At 57.1% G+C, this 11057-nt stretch overlaps 1 long non-coding RNA gene across 1 annotated transcript; it reads right to left on the minus strand.

Annotated features, from left to right (window-relative positions):
* Nucleotides 1-2835: 2835 nt before the first annotated feature.
* On the minus strand, nt 2836-3648 carry LOC113998142. Its single transcript, XR_005567286.1, has 3 exons — nt 3463-3648; nt 3326-3364; nt 2836-2974 (listed from the first exon to the last, which is right to left on the minus strand). It is a non-coding gene; the product is annotated as an uncharacterized LOC113998142 (long non-coding RNA).
* Between the last annotated feature and the right edge of the window lie 7409 nt (nt 3649-11057).

The raw sequence follows: 11057 nt of genomic DNA on the forward strand, positions 1-11057 counted from the left end.
GGGCCTCTCCCACGGGGACCCTTTGCAGCTCCTCTGCCCCCGGCCTGGAGCTGCAGGGGGTTCTTGTGGCCAGAGGCCCCAAAGGCACCAAAGGCACTCTTGAACCTCATGCCCACGGGCTCGGCCCAGAGGTCCAGCCTGTCCAGGTCCCTCTGCACAGCCTTCCTGCCCTCCAGCACATCCACACTGCAAGCCAGCTTGGGGGCCTCTGCCAATTTGCTCATGGAAGACTCAATGCCCTCCTGCACATCCCCACGAAAAATAGGCAACAGGACTGGGCCTGTTACCCAACAAGTTCTAGTGCTTGGCAAAGGAGCCCACCCAGCAGTGGGGAGAAACTGCTGGCAGGAGACTGAATGGGGGCAATGGACAATGGATGATGGACAAGTTCTGGGCCATGGCCATTTGTTAGAAAAACAAAGTAAAAGCTTAAGGCCTGCCATATTTCAGTGGTCAGAGACCTGGCAGAGAAATCTCTTTTTGAGACCTGGACACCAAGAAGGCAGAATTTCTAAACCACAAAGAACCTTAGAGAAACCAGAGATGAAGACAAAACTAACACAGACAGTTACTGAGGCTCTCCCTATCTAGGGAAAAGACAGTTCCTTTGGATACATGTCTGGAATAAAGACAAGTGCCAGAAATATTCAAACACATTCTGGAATGGAGGGGATAGGCTGTGACATCACAAGAGGGCCCATGGCACAAAGGTGGGGCTTCACTTTGGGGTTGTAGGGCGTTGGTTCTTTGGTTGCCAGGGCCCGTTCTGGAATGGAGGGGACAGGCTGTGACACCACAAAGGAGCCCTTGGCACACGGATGGGGTTGAACTGTCACATGGTGGGGGCTTGGTTCTTTGGTTTCCAGAGGCCATTCCAGAATGGAGAGGATAGGCCAGAATGGATAGGACAACAAAAGGGTCCAAAGTACATGGGTTGGTCTGCACTGTGGTGTGGGGTGTTGGTTCTTTGGTTGCCAGGGCCTATTCTGGAATGGAGAGGACAGGCTGTGACAAGAAGTGCCTGTCAGAACTGCAAAGACGGGCGCACAAGAATCTTATGTGGGCATATTCTCTGCTCTGCCCTGCACATCTTTGTGCTGGGGTCAAAACTCAGCCTCTCTGCTTCCCTCTCCTGAGGGACTTGTTCTTAGACATCCCTTTCCCCTGCGCTCCTTTCAAAAGCCCTCCTGGCAATTCTCAAGCCTGTACCCGGCTCTCATCCCCTCTCTGTCCTCTTCCCAATCCCCTGGTCAATCCCAACATCCCAGGACAGGGATCCCAGTTGCTTGGCTGCACTCCCACCTAGTTCCATATGCTGGGCCATGATACCCCAGCACTGGAGCAACCAGGTCAGCAGGGGCTGTCCCAGCTGGAGGCTGAAATCTTTGCACATCTCTCACAGCTCATCTGGGGATGGGGATCGGGTGATTATCTCTGGCCCTGCCTCTTGCTCCTGTTCTGAGGGCTCTGCTTCCCCTTCATCCCTCACTAACTGAGCTGATTTGGTCTTGGATTTCTTCTGTAGAGGGGCAACTGCTACTGGCACAGGTTGTTCCTCTGCAGTTTGAGTGGCCACGGTACCTCTTGGTCTCCTTTCCTCCTCCTCCCCCTGAGGGCACTGGGTCTTAGTTTAACAAGATTCCAACTTAGAAATTAAGAGACTTCAGGTGGAAGTGTGGAAAAGAAACAGCTTTTTATTAACAAAATCTGAATAAACAACAAATGGTGCAACCAAAAACTTTCAGAAGAAACCAAACAAAGTCCCAAATCCCCAGGTGGGGGGGAGAAACTGTCCCGGCAGTTCAAAGCTCTCGCAGCCCCGTGTGCTCGCAGCCAGCAGTGAAGGAGTCCCTTTTCCCAGGGGCAGTCCCCAAAGCAGAACACCTCGCTCCCAGATGGGTCGGGCTCTCTCTCTCTCTCTCTCTCTCTCTCTCTCTCGGTCGCTCTCCACGAGGTGTCCCATGGGGAAAAATCTTCCTCTCAGGAAAAGAGAACAAGGTGGCCAAAACCAGCTCCCGCTCTGTCCGGTCCCGGACAAACCCCAAAAGCCCCCGAACAAAGGACCCCCCGCCCTCCCCGCGGCCACCGCGGTGTCCCCGAGAGCCGCCCTCCCCCCACTGCCCCTGCCCAGCGCCTGCGGCTCCGCTCCAACCCACCCCATCCCGGGAGACACAGATGGCAATGGGGGGGACACTGGGAAACAATTCCAACACCTCTTTTCAAACCTCTGACACCTGCTTCCCAGACATTCCCAAAGAAGGGGCTTCCCGTGGCCTCGAGCCAGGGACCGACCTTTGTATTGAACCAACTCCTGGGGAGACACGTTCCCATCCCTGTCCCCATTCCAATTCCTGGGGTTCCCATCCCTGTCCCCATTCCCATTCCTGGGGTTCCCATCCCTGTCCCCATTCCAATTCCTGGGGTTCCCATCGCTGTCCCCATTCCCACTTCCTGCTGTGCCAACCTGCTCCCAGTGTCCTCGTTCCTGTCCCCACTATCCCTATCCTGGTCTCCCATGTCCCCATTCCCATTCCCAGTGTCCCAATTCCCATTCCTGGTGACTCCAACCTGCTCCCAATGTCCCCATTCCCATTCCTGGAGTTCCCATTCCCATACCTGCTGTCCCCAACCTGCTCCCAGTGTCCCCATCCCTGTCCCCAATGTCCCCATCCCATTCCCCCCTGTCCCCATTCCTATTCCTGGTTCCCACAGAGGAACTGCTGGATGCCGGAGGAGGGAGCCAGGATTTATTGCCCAAAGCAGGAGATTTTCACACCCAAATTAAAGCCTCAGGAATAATTGTGGTCCTGGGCTTCACATGGGAAAAAGCAGGAAGTTGATCCATCGGGAAGAGCCGCAGGGTGGCCGGGGTGGGTGGGAGCAGCGGGATGAGCTCTGCCAGCAGCTCCTGCCTTTCCACAGGGAGAGGGAAGGGGCGGATCCAGCTCCAGGATTGCTCAGGTTGTGATTCCTGCTGGGATGAGAGCGGGGAAAGGAGTCACCACATCCCTGTTCCCATCCCAGGGGATGGAGCTGGCTGTGGAGCCCAGGGAGAGTAGGAACTGCTCCGGAATCCCTCCTGATCCTGCTCCGTCCATCCCACCCCAATCCCACTCCATCCATCCCATGCCAATCCCACTCCAGAATCCAGCCCTGATCCCAGTCCCCAATTGCACCTGATCCCACTCTGGAATCCTGCCCTGAGCTGGAATCCCCTTCCAATCCCGCTCCAGACATTAGGCCCCCATTCCCCTCTGGAATCCCGGCATCCATCCTGGGATCCCTGCCCAGAGGATCTGGATCCACACACGCTGCTGGGACTCACTGGTGGGCGCGGGGTCGTATCCATTCCCCTCCCTCTTCCCTATGGAAAGAAAGTGGGATCAGCACCCGTGGCACAGGATCCCCGGAATGCTGCCGGGCGGATCCGTGCCCCTTCCCGACCCCCATCCCGGGAGTTACCGGATCGGAGCTTCCAGACACCGACTCCCAGGAGGCCGATGATGATGATGATGGCAGCGATGAGGGACACAGTGTCCTAGTTAGAACAGCTGGGACCGATTCCTCACTGGATGGGTGTAGCCCAAAACTGTGGATTCTCTGGCCTTCCATGCCATTTTCCCAGGAACTGTTGTCAGGAGAGGCCTGCGAGGTGGGGGAGATGTCCTGAGCACCCTCATACCCTTTTATGGACTGAACATCCTCATAGCCTTTTATGGAATTGCCCGCTCTGAGGGAAGAACTAAGCATCCTTTTATGGAATTGCCCGCTCTGAGGGGAGGACTGGGCATTCCTGCCTGAACTGGAGAATATATAAACCTGGAGTTTCAGAACTTTTTTAGCACTCGTGGGATCCAGAGGAGGACTGCAGCTCACCGCTCTCAACCAGCCTGAGACCACCATCCTCAACTGGACTGCAACCACTACTTTGGACCGACTGCAACAGCTCTCCCACCAACAGGTTTTTTTCTCCTCTCCTTTTACTTTGGACTCGGGGGGGAGGCAAGGAACAGCACTTTGTTCATGGCCCAGGGTGCTGGGTTCTACATTTGGGTTTTGTGGATTAAAACCAATTGCTTGTCTGTAAAATCAGACTTTTTGGGAAAGGGGGGTCCATGGGGGGCGCAAGGGGGCTGGGCCAGGGGGGGAAGGGCTGCAGGGGGTGGATCCCGGAGGAGGAAACCCACCAAAAGCGGCGGCCCAGCCGAGGGAGGAGCCGAGCGGGAGCACAAAGAAGAGCAGCCCAAAGGTCCTGGCGGTGGCTCGGCAATGGCGGGGGGGCGAGAGCGGTTTTGGGGCACCCCGTGAGGAGCCAGGGGGGAAACCCCGGTAGCCACGGAGTGGGGAGCGGGGAGTGCGCAGAGAGGGAGATCCGGAGCTGGGGGACCCCCGGAATGCTGAGGGCGGGGGGGGAGCCGAGGCGGGGCCGGTCCCCTAATCGGGGGGGGTCCCAGAGAGGGGGAAGGCCTTGGAGTGTGGAGAGGAGGGGGGGCCTTGAGGCGGGGTGGGAGCCGAGAGCGCCAAGAGGTTTGCGAGGGTGGGAGGCGAGAGAGGAGGGCCGGCCGGCCCCGGGAGGCAGAGTGGGGAGAAGTGAGCCCTGGGACCCCCCTGGCAACACTAAAGGGGACCCCGGCGAGTGGGAACCCCCAGGAGCCGCGGGACCCCCAGCAGCCCGGAGAGAGGGGACCCCCAATGCAGGCAGAAGTGCCATCAGGCCAGACAGGGGGGACCCCCCCTAACCCCAGAGAGGAGAGCTGGGGAATTCTAGGAGGGGGTTTTGGGCTGAATCTTTATGTTCCGGGAGTTTTTGTGAGCACAAGATGCCCGGTGAGTTCTAGGGATGGACTTGGGCAGGAGAAACTCCCAAGGCAACGCGCTCACCCCTTGTTTTTCTCCCCTCCCCGGCGGTCGGGGCCGTGCTGTTGGTTCCCGATCCCGGCCGGCTGACCGAAGAGCCCGGCCACGTGTGCGGGGCCCGATCCACTCCCTGCTCTCGTTGCCCCGGGGCAGCCTCTGGTGTCCCCCCGGCTGTGGGGGCGTTTTGTTGGCTCGGGCACAGGCGGCCCTTGTGCGGGGCTGTGTGCCGGGGGGCTGTTGGGGGTCCCCGGTGGGTGTTTTGGGGCGGTGTCGGGGTGGGTTGTGGGCAGAGCCCCGTGGGTGGTCGGGGGGCTGCGGGTCCCCCCCTTGTTGGGGGTTGGTGTTGGTGGGTGAGGCCCCGGCGGCTCCATTGTGAGCCCGGTGTGGGCGGGGGGGGCTGGTCCGGGGGAGCCGGAGGGAGCCGAGGCAGCGGGTTTGGGGAGCCCTCGGGAGAGCCGGGGGTTGGGGGAGGAAGGGCGGGAGCCCCGGAGTGTGGAGAGTGGAGCGGGGCGATGGCGGAGCTGGGGGACCCCCGGCAGGCTGGAGGGGGGAGCAGGGAGAGGGAGGAGCCCCGGGAGGCTGCAAGGGGGGTCCCGGAGAAGGGGGAGCCTGGGTAGTGGGGACCCCTGGGATCCCCAGGCCAAGAAAGTGGAGAAGGCGGAGAGGGGGAATGTCTGGGAACCCGGCCCCCTGAAGCAGAGAGTGAGGGGAGAAGGGACCCCTGGGACACCCAAGAGCCCCGGCATCCCTAAGCGGGACCCCCAGCAGCCCAGAGAGGGGAGAGCCCGGAAGGTAAAGGTGCAGAGAGCAGAGAGGGGAAACCTCTGGGAGGGTTTTTTTGAGCTGAATGTTCATATTTTGGAGTATTTTTTTTGCTGACTCTTGATCTTTTGCAAATTTGCGGGGAGTTAGAATCATAGAATCATAGAATCATAGAATCGATTGGGTTGGAGAAGACCTCCGAGATCATCCAGTCCAACCCTTGGTCCAAATCCAGTCCATTTACTAGATCATGGCACTCAGTGCCATGTCCAATCTGCGTTTAAAAATCTCCAGGGATGGTGAATCCACCACCTCTCTGGGCAGCCCATTCCAATGCCTGATTACTCTCTCTCTAAAGAATTTTCTCCTGATATCCAACTTAAATTTCCCCTGGCGGAGCTTAAGCCCGTGCCCCCTTGTCCTATTGCTGAGTGCCTGAGAGAAGAGACCAACCCCCACCTGGCTAGAACTTCCCTTCAGGTAGTTATAGATGGTGATGAGTCATCTCTGAGCCTCCTCTTGTCCAGGCTAAACAACCCCAGCTCCCTCAGCCTCTCCCCATAGGACTTATGCTCCAGTCCCTTCACCAGCCTTGTTGCTCTTCTCTGGACCCGCTCCAGATCGGAGTTTGTGCTGGTTTTTTTTCCCAAATCTTGTTGTTTTTTTTTTTTTCTGGGCTGAATGTTGGTGTTTTGGAGGTTTTCAGGGACACAGGATGCCCGGTGAGTTCCAGAGATGGACTTGGGCAACACACTCCCCCCCTTTTTCCCCCCCATCCATCAGGATTTCTGCTTCCCAAAGCTTGGGCGGATGGAGGAGGAGGCTGCGAGGAAGAGGAAGATGCCGCGGGCCCCCCAGGCAGGTGAGGAGGAAGTCAGTGCCCCTTTGGGTTGGTCTTTTGTGACCGTCCTGCCGGGGCCGGAGTTGGGGGGATGTCCTTGGGCTTCCCTGTGGGCCGGAGGTAAATCCCCTGCGTGTCCTTGTTGCTTCCTGCCCCAGGCCCCGAGGTGAGGCCGGAGAGCGCGGAGGACAAATCCCGGCAGCAGAGCCTGGTGGGAGAGGCCGTTTTGAAGGGCTCCCCGGCGCAGGAAGGCAGCGGGGAGGAAAAGGGCCGGAGATGCCCCCGCAGGAGGGGCTGCAAAGCCAGCCCAGGGGGCTGCGAGGAGGAAAGAGCCAGCGTGTGCCGGGAAGGCGGCCGGAGCTTGAGGCGGAGCTGCGAGCTGGTGGTCCCTGAGCAGCCTCCCAGCAGGGAAAAGCCCTTCAGGTGTTTGGAATGTGGGAAGAGCTTCAGGACAAGCACCAGCCTCCTCACCCACCTGCACATCCACAGTGGGGAACGGCCCTACACGTGTGGGGAGTGTGGGATGAGCTTCAGGCACAGCTCCAACCTCCGCAAGCACTGTCGCATCCACAGTGGGGAACAGCCTTATACCTGTGCGGAGTGTGGGAAGAACTTCAATCACAGCTCCAACCTGCTACGACACCAGATGATCCACAGTGGGGAAAGGTCCTACATGTGTGAGGAATGTGGGAAGAGCTTCACTCGGAGCTCCCACCTGCTCCCACACCAGATGATCCACAGTGGGGAAAGGCCCTACACGTGTGGGGAATGTGGGAAGAGCTTCACTCGGATCTCCGACCTGCTCCGACACCAGATGATCCACAGTGGGGAAGGCCCTACACATGTACAGAGTGTGGGAAGAGCTTCAGGGACAGCTCCAGCCTTTGCAAACACTGTTGCATCCACACCAGGGAATGGCCCTACAAGTGCTTGCAATGTGGGAAGAGCTTCAGCACAAGCCCCAAGCTGCTCAGCCCCCAGCACATCCACACTGGGGAACAGCCCTACACGTGTAGGGAAGGTGGGACAGCTCCACCCTCTACACCCACCGTCGCCTCCACATCAGGGAGAGGCCCTTCCACTGTGGGGAGTGTGGGAAGAGCTTCAGGCAGAGCTCTTCCTTGACCTCCCACCAACGGACCCACCAGTAATGGAAGCCCCGAGTGCCCCGACTGCGGGAAGAGCTTCGGCCGCTGCTCCAACTCCATCAGCCATGGGAGGACCCGCGTTGGATGATCCACAGGGACCCCCGTTGGGCACAGACCTGGTGTGCTGGTTTTAAGGTAAACCAGCAGGGGAAATGACGGTGGTGACATCACGGGGACATCGATGACATCACATGGACATTGGTGACATCACAGGGACAGCGGTGACATCACAGGGACATCGATGACATCACAGGGACATTGGTGACATCACAGGGACATTGGTGACATCACAGGGACAGTGGTGACATCACCGGGGCGTAATTTTGGTGTGAAAATCTCCTGCTTTGGGCAATAAATTCTGGCTCCTCCTCCAGCATCCGGCAGTTCCTCCCTGGGAACCAGGAATGGTAATGGGGACAGGGGGAATGGGAATGGGAACACCTGGAATGGGAATGGGAACACTGGGAGCAGACTGGGAAGAACAGGAATGGGAATGGAGAGATCAGGAACTGGGAATGGGGGCACCTGGATTGGCAATTAGGACACCGGGGAGAGGGATGGAGACAGTGGGAGTAGGTTAGGGACACCAGGAATGGGAATGGGGACACCAGGAATGGGAATGGGGACAGGGGGAATGGGAATGGGGACCCCTGGAATGGGAATGGGAACACCTGGAATGGGAATGGGAACATTGGGAGTAGACTGGGAACAAGAGGAATGGGAATGGAGACATCAGGACCTGGCAATGGGGGCACCTGAATTGGGAATGGGGACACCGGGGAGAGGGATGGAGACACTGGGAGCAGGTTAGGGACACCAGGAATGGGAATGGGGAAACCAGGAATGGGAACGGGGACACCTGGAATTGGAATGAAGACAGCAGGAACTGGAATGGGAAGACCTGGAATGGGAATGGGAATTCGTGGAATGGGAATGGGAACACCTGGAATGGGAACGGGAACATTGGGAGCAGATTGAGGACACCAGGAATTGGAATGGGGACACCAGGAATGGGAATGGGAACACCTGGAATGGGAATAGGGAAAACAGAGTTGTGATGGGAACACCTGGAATGGGAATGGGGACAATAGGAATGGGAATGGAGACACCTGGAATGGGAACACCAAGAAGTGGGAATGGGGAAAACAGAAGTGGGATGGGAACACCAGGAATGGGAGGAGGGACAATAGGAATGGGAATGGGGACACCTAAAATGGGATGGAACACCTGGAAAGGGAATTGGAACACCTGGAATGGGAATGGGAACACCTGGAATGGGAATGGGAACTCCTGGAATGGGAATGGGGACACCTGGAATGGGATGGGAACAACTAGAATGGGATGGGAACACCTGGAACAGGAATGCAAACCCGTGGAATGGGAATGGGAACACCCGGGCCCGGGCTGTGTCCCTGGTGAAACAGGAGGCCAGGCCCAAAAGAGTTCACGAAGAAATTTGGGCCTGCTAACAAGCTCCCAACATCCAAGACCATCTGTGCTTGTTCTGTTCTACTGACTGGAGCAAAGCTTCAGAGAATAGGACAGGAACATGTCCTAGGCCTAGAGGGGATAAATTAGAGAGACAGCAGGATCAGGGAGACATTGGAAGAGGAGGAATAGGCCGGGAGCCAGGGCTTTTTCCAAGCTTCAGGGAGCGGGTCAAGAAGAATGGAAGAGAAGGAAGGTCAAGCTGAGGAAGATGAGTTGAAGCCCCCAGAGCCATGGAGGAAGAGTGGAAGTCCCCTCAGGATTGAGGGCCAAGAGAAGCACCGCCCCAAGCCCCGCCTGAGCTCCACCTATACTCCGCCTATTCTTAATATGCAGAGAGAGATGTTGGAATCACTTGAATATGCATTTAATCCCAGCTGAAGATTGTATAAAAATGCTGATTTTGTGTGAAGCCTTGGAACAAGTTTGTCCAGCGCGAGCTGGCTTGCTCCCAACGTTGAATAAACAAATACCTTGCTGCTTAAAGAGAAAAAAGTCTCTGAGCAGTTTCTCGGACCGATTTTTTGGATTCAGCGCCCAGTCAGTCCCAGGATGATCCCAATCACCTCCAGCATGATTCCACTCACTCCTGGTATGATCCCAGTATGACCCCAGTCACCCTCAGTGTGGTCTCAGTCGTTCCCAGCATGGGCCAAGCTTCTCCCACCGTGATCCCAGTATGATCCCTGTTGCCTTAGTTCTGGTCCTGGAGGGTCCCAGTGTGCTCAGATCCTGCTCCCGGGGGGTCCTGCTGGGTCCCAGTCCTGGTCCCGATGTATCTCGGTGTCCCAGTCTATCCCAGTCCATCCCAGTCCGTCCCAGTCCATCCCAATCCATCCCAGTCCATCCCAGTCCATTCCAGTCTGTCCCAGTCCATCCCAGTCCCTTCCCAGCAGCCGCCGCCGTTTCCCGGGTCCTGCCCCCCCGCCCCCCCAAGATGCTGATGGGGGTCGGGGCTCTGTCTTTGCCTTCGTCTCCCTGGGCCTGCCTGGAATGAAGGGGCCGCTGGGACACTGCGGGACCTCCTGAAACCAAAGGAACCCTGGGAGAATTTGGATACTCCTGGAGTCAAGGCACAATTGGGACACTGCAGGGCCCTATGGAAAAAAAGGAACCTTGTGACACTGCGGAATTCATGGAATCCAGGGGCCTTTGTGACAAGGGGGCCTCATGGAACCAAAGGAAGCCTGAGGTGTTTCAGAAGGTCATGGAATCAAGGGGCCACTGGGACACTGCAGGGCCTCTGGCAATTAAAGGAACACTGGGACACTGGGGCAGGACATCCCCCCTGCAATGGCCCCAAGACAATGCCCCATTTGCAAAGGGGTCAGTGCTGAGCTGAGAGGGGGCCGGGACAAGGCAGGAGATGTTGGACCCCAGACTGGTTTGACCCCAAATGAAGCCCCTGATGGTGAGGGAAGCCCTGGAGTCCAAGGACTGTCAGTCCCTCGGTTTCTACCAGAAAGGGCCAGTCCCCTTTCCCAGGGGCAGGTTCTTCCAACAGAACCCTTCTTGGGGGGTGTGTGGAGATTCCTGCCTTGGCTGGGGACCCCCCCAAGGTCACTGCTGGAGGTTGAGAGCAGAGATCTCCCCACGAGCGCTGCTCTGGGGGAGTTCCATCCATCTCTAATTAAGAATTCTTGCTTGTTTGCCAGCTTTAGTAGAATTGCTTCAGCAATTGCTTTAGTGTAGTGCCCTGTCCTATCTTATCCTGTACTACTGGTAGTTTTAGTGTGTATGTTGTGTAGTAAATAATTCTCGTTTAGTCCTTTTGTCTGATCATTATTAAGAATAAATAGTTCATTGCTATAAATATATCTGCTTTTCCATCATTAAAACCTGTGGGACAAAACTGGTTCAATCCCATCTCTATAATTCCTTAAATTCAAAGCATTGGCATAACCCAAGGCTGAGATTGGATCCAGCTGCCCCCAGGCTCCTCTGGGAGCAGGAGTTTAGAA

The sequence above is a fragment of the Pipra filicauda genome, unplaced genomic scaffold (genome assembly GCF_003945595.2).
Source record: "Pipra filicauda isolate LSUMZ 115617 unplaced genomic scaffold, ASM394559v2 scaffold949_size47196_pilon, whole genome shotgun sequence".
NCBI classification, from domain to species: domain Eukaryota; kingdom Metazoa; phylum Chordata; class Aves; order Passeriformes; family Pipridae; genus Pipra; species Pipra filicauda.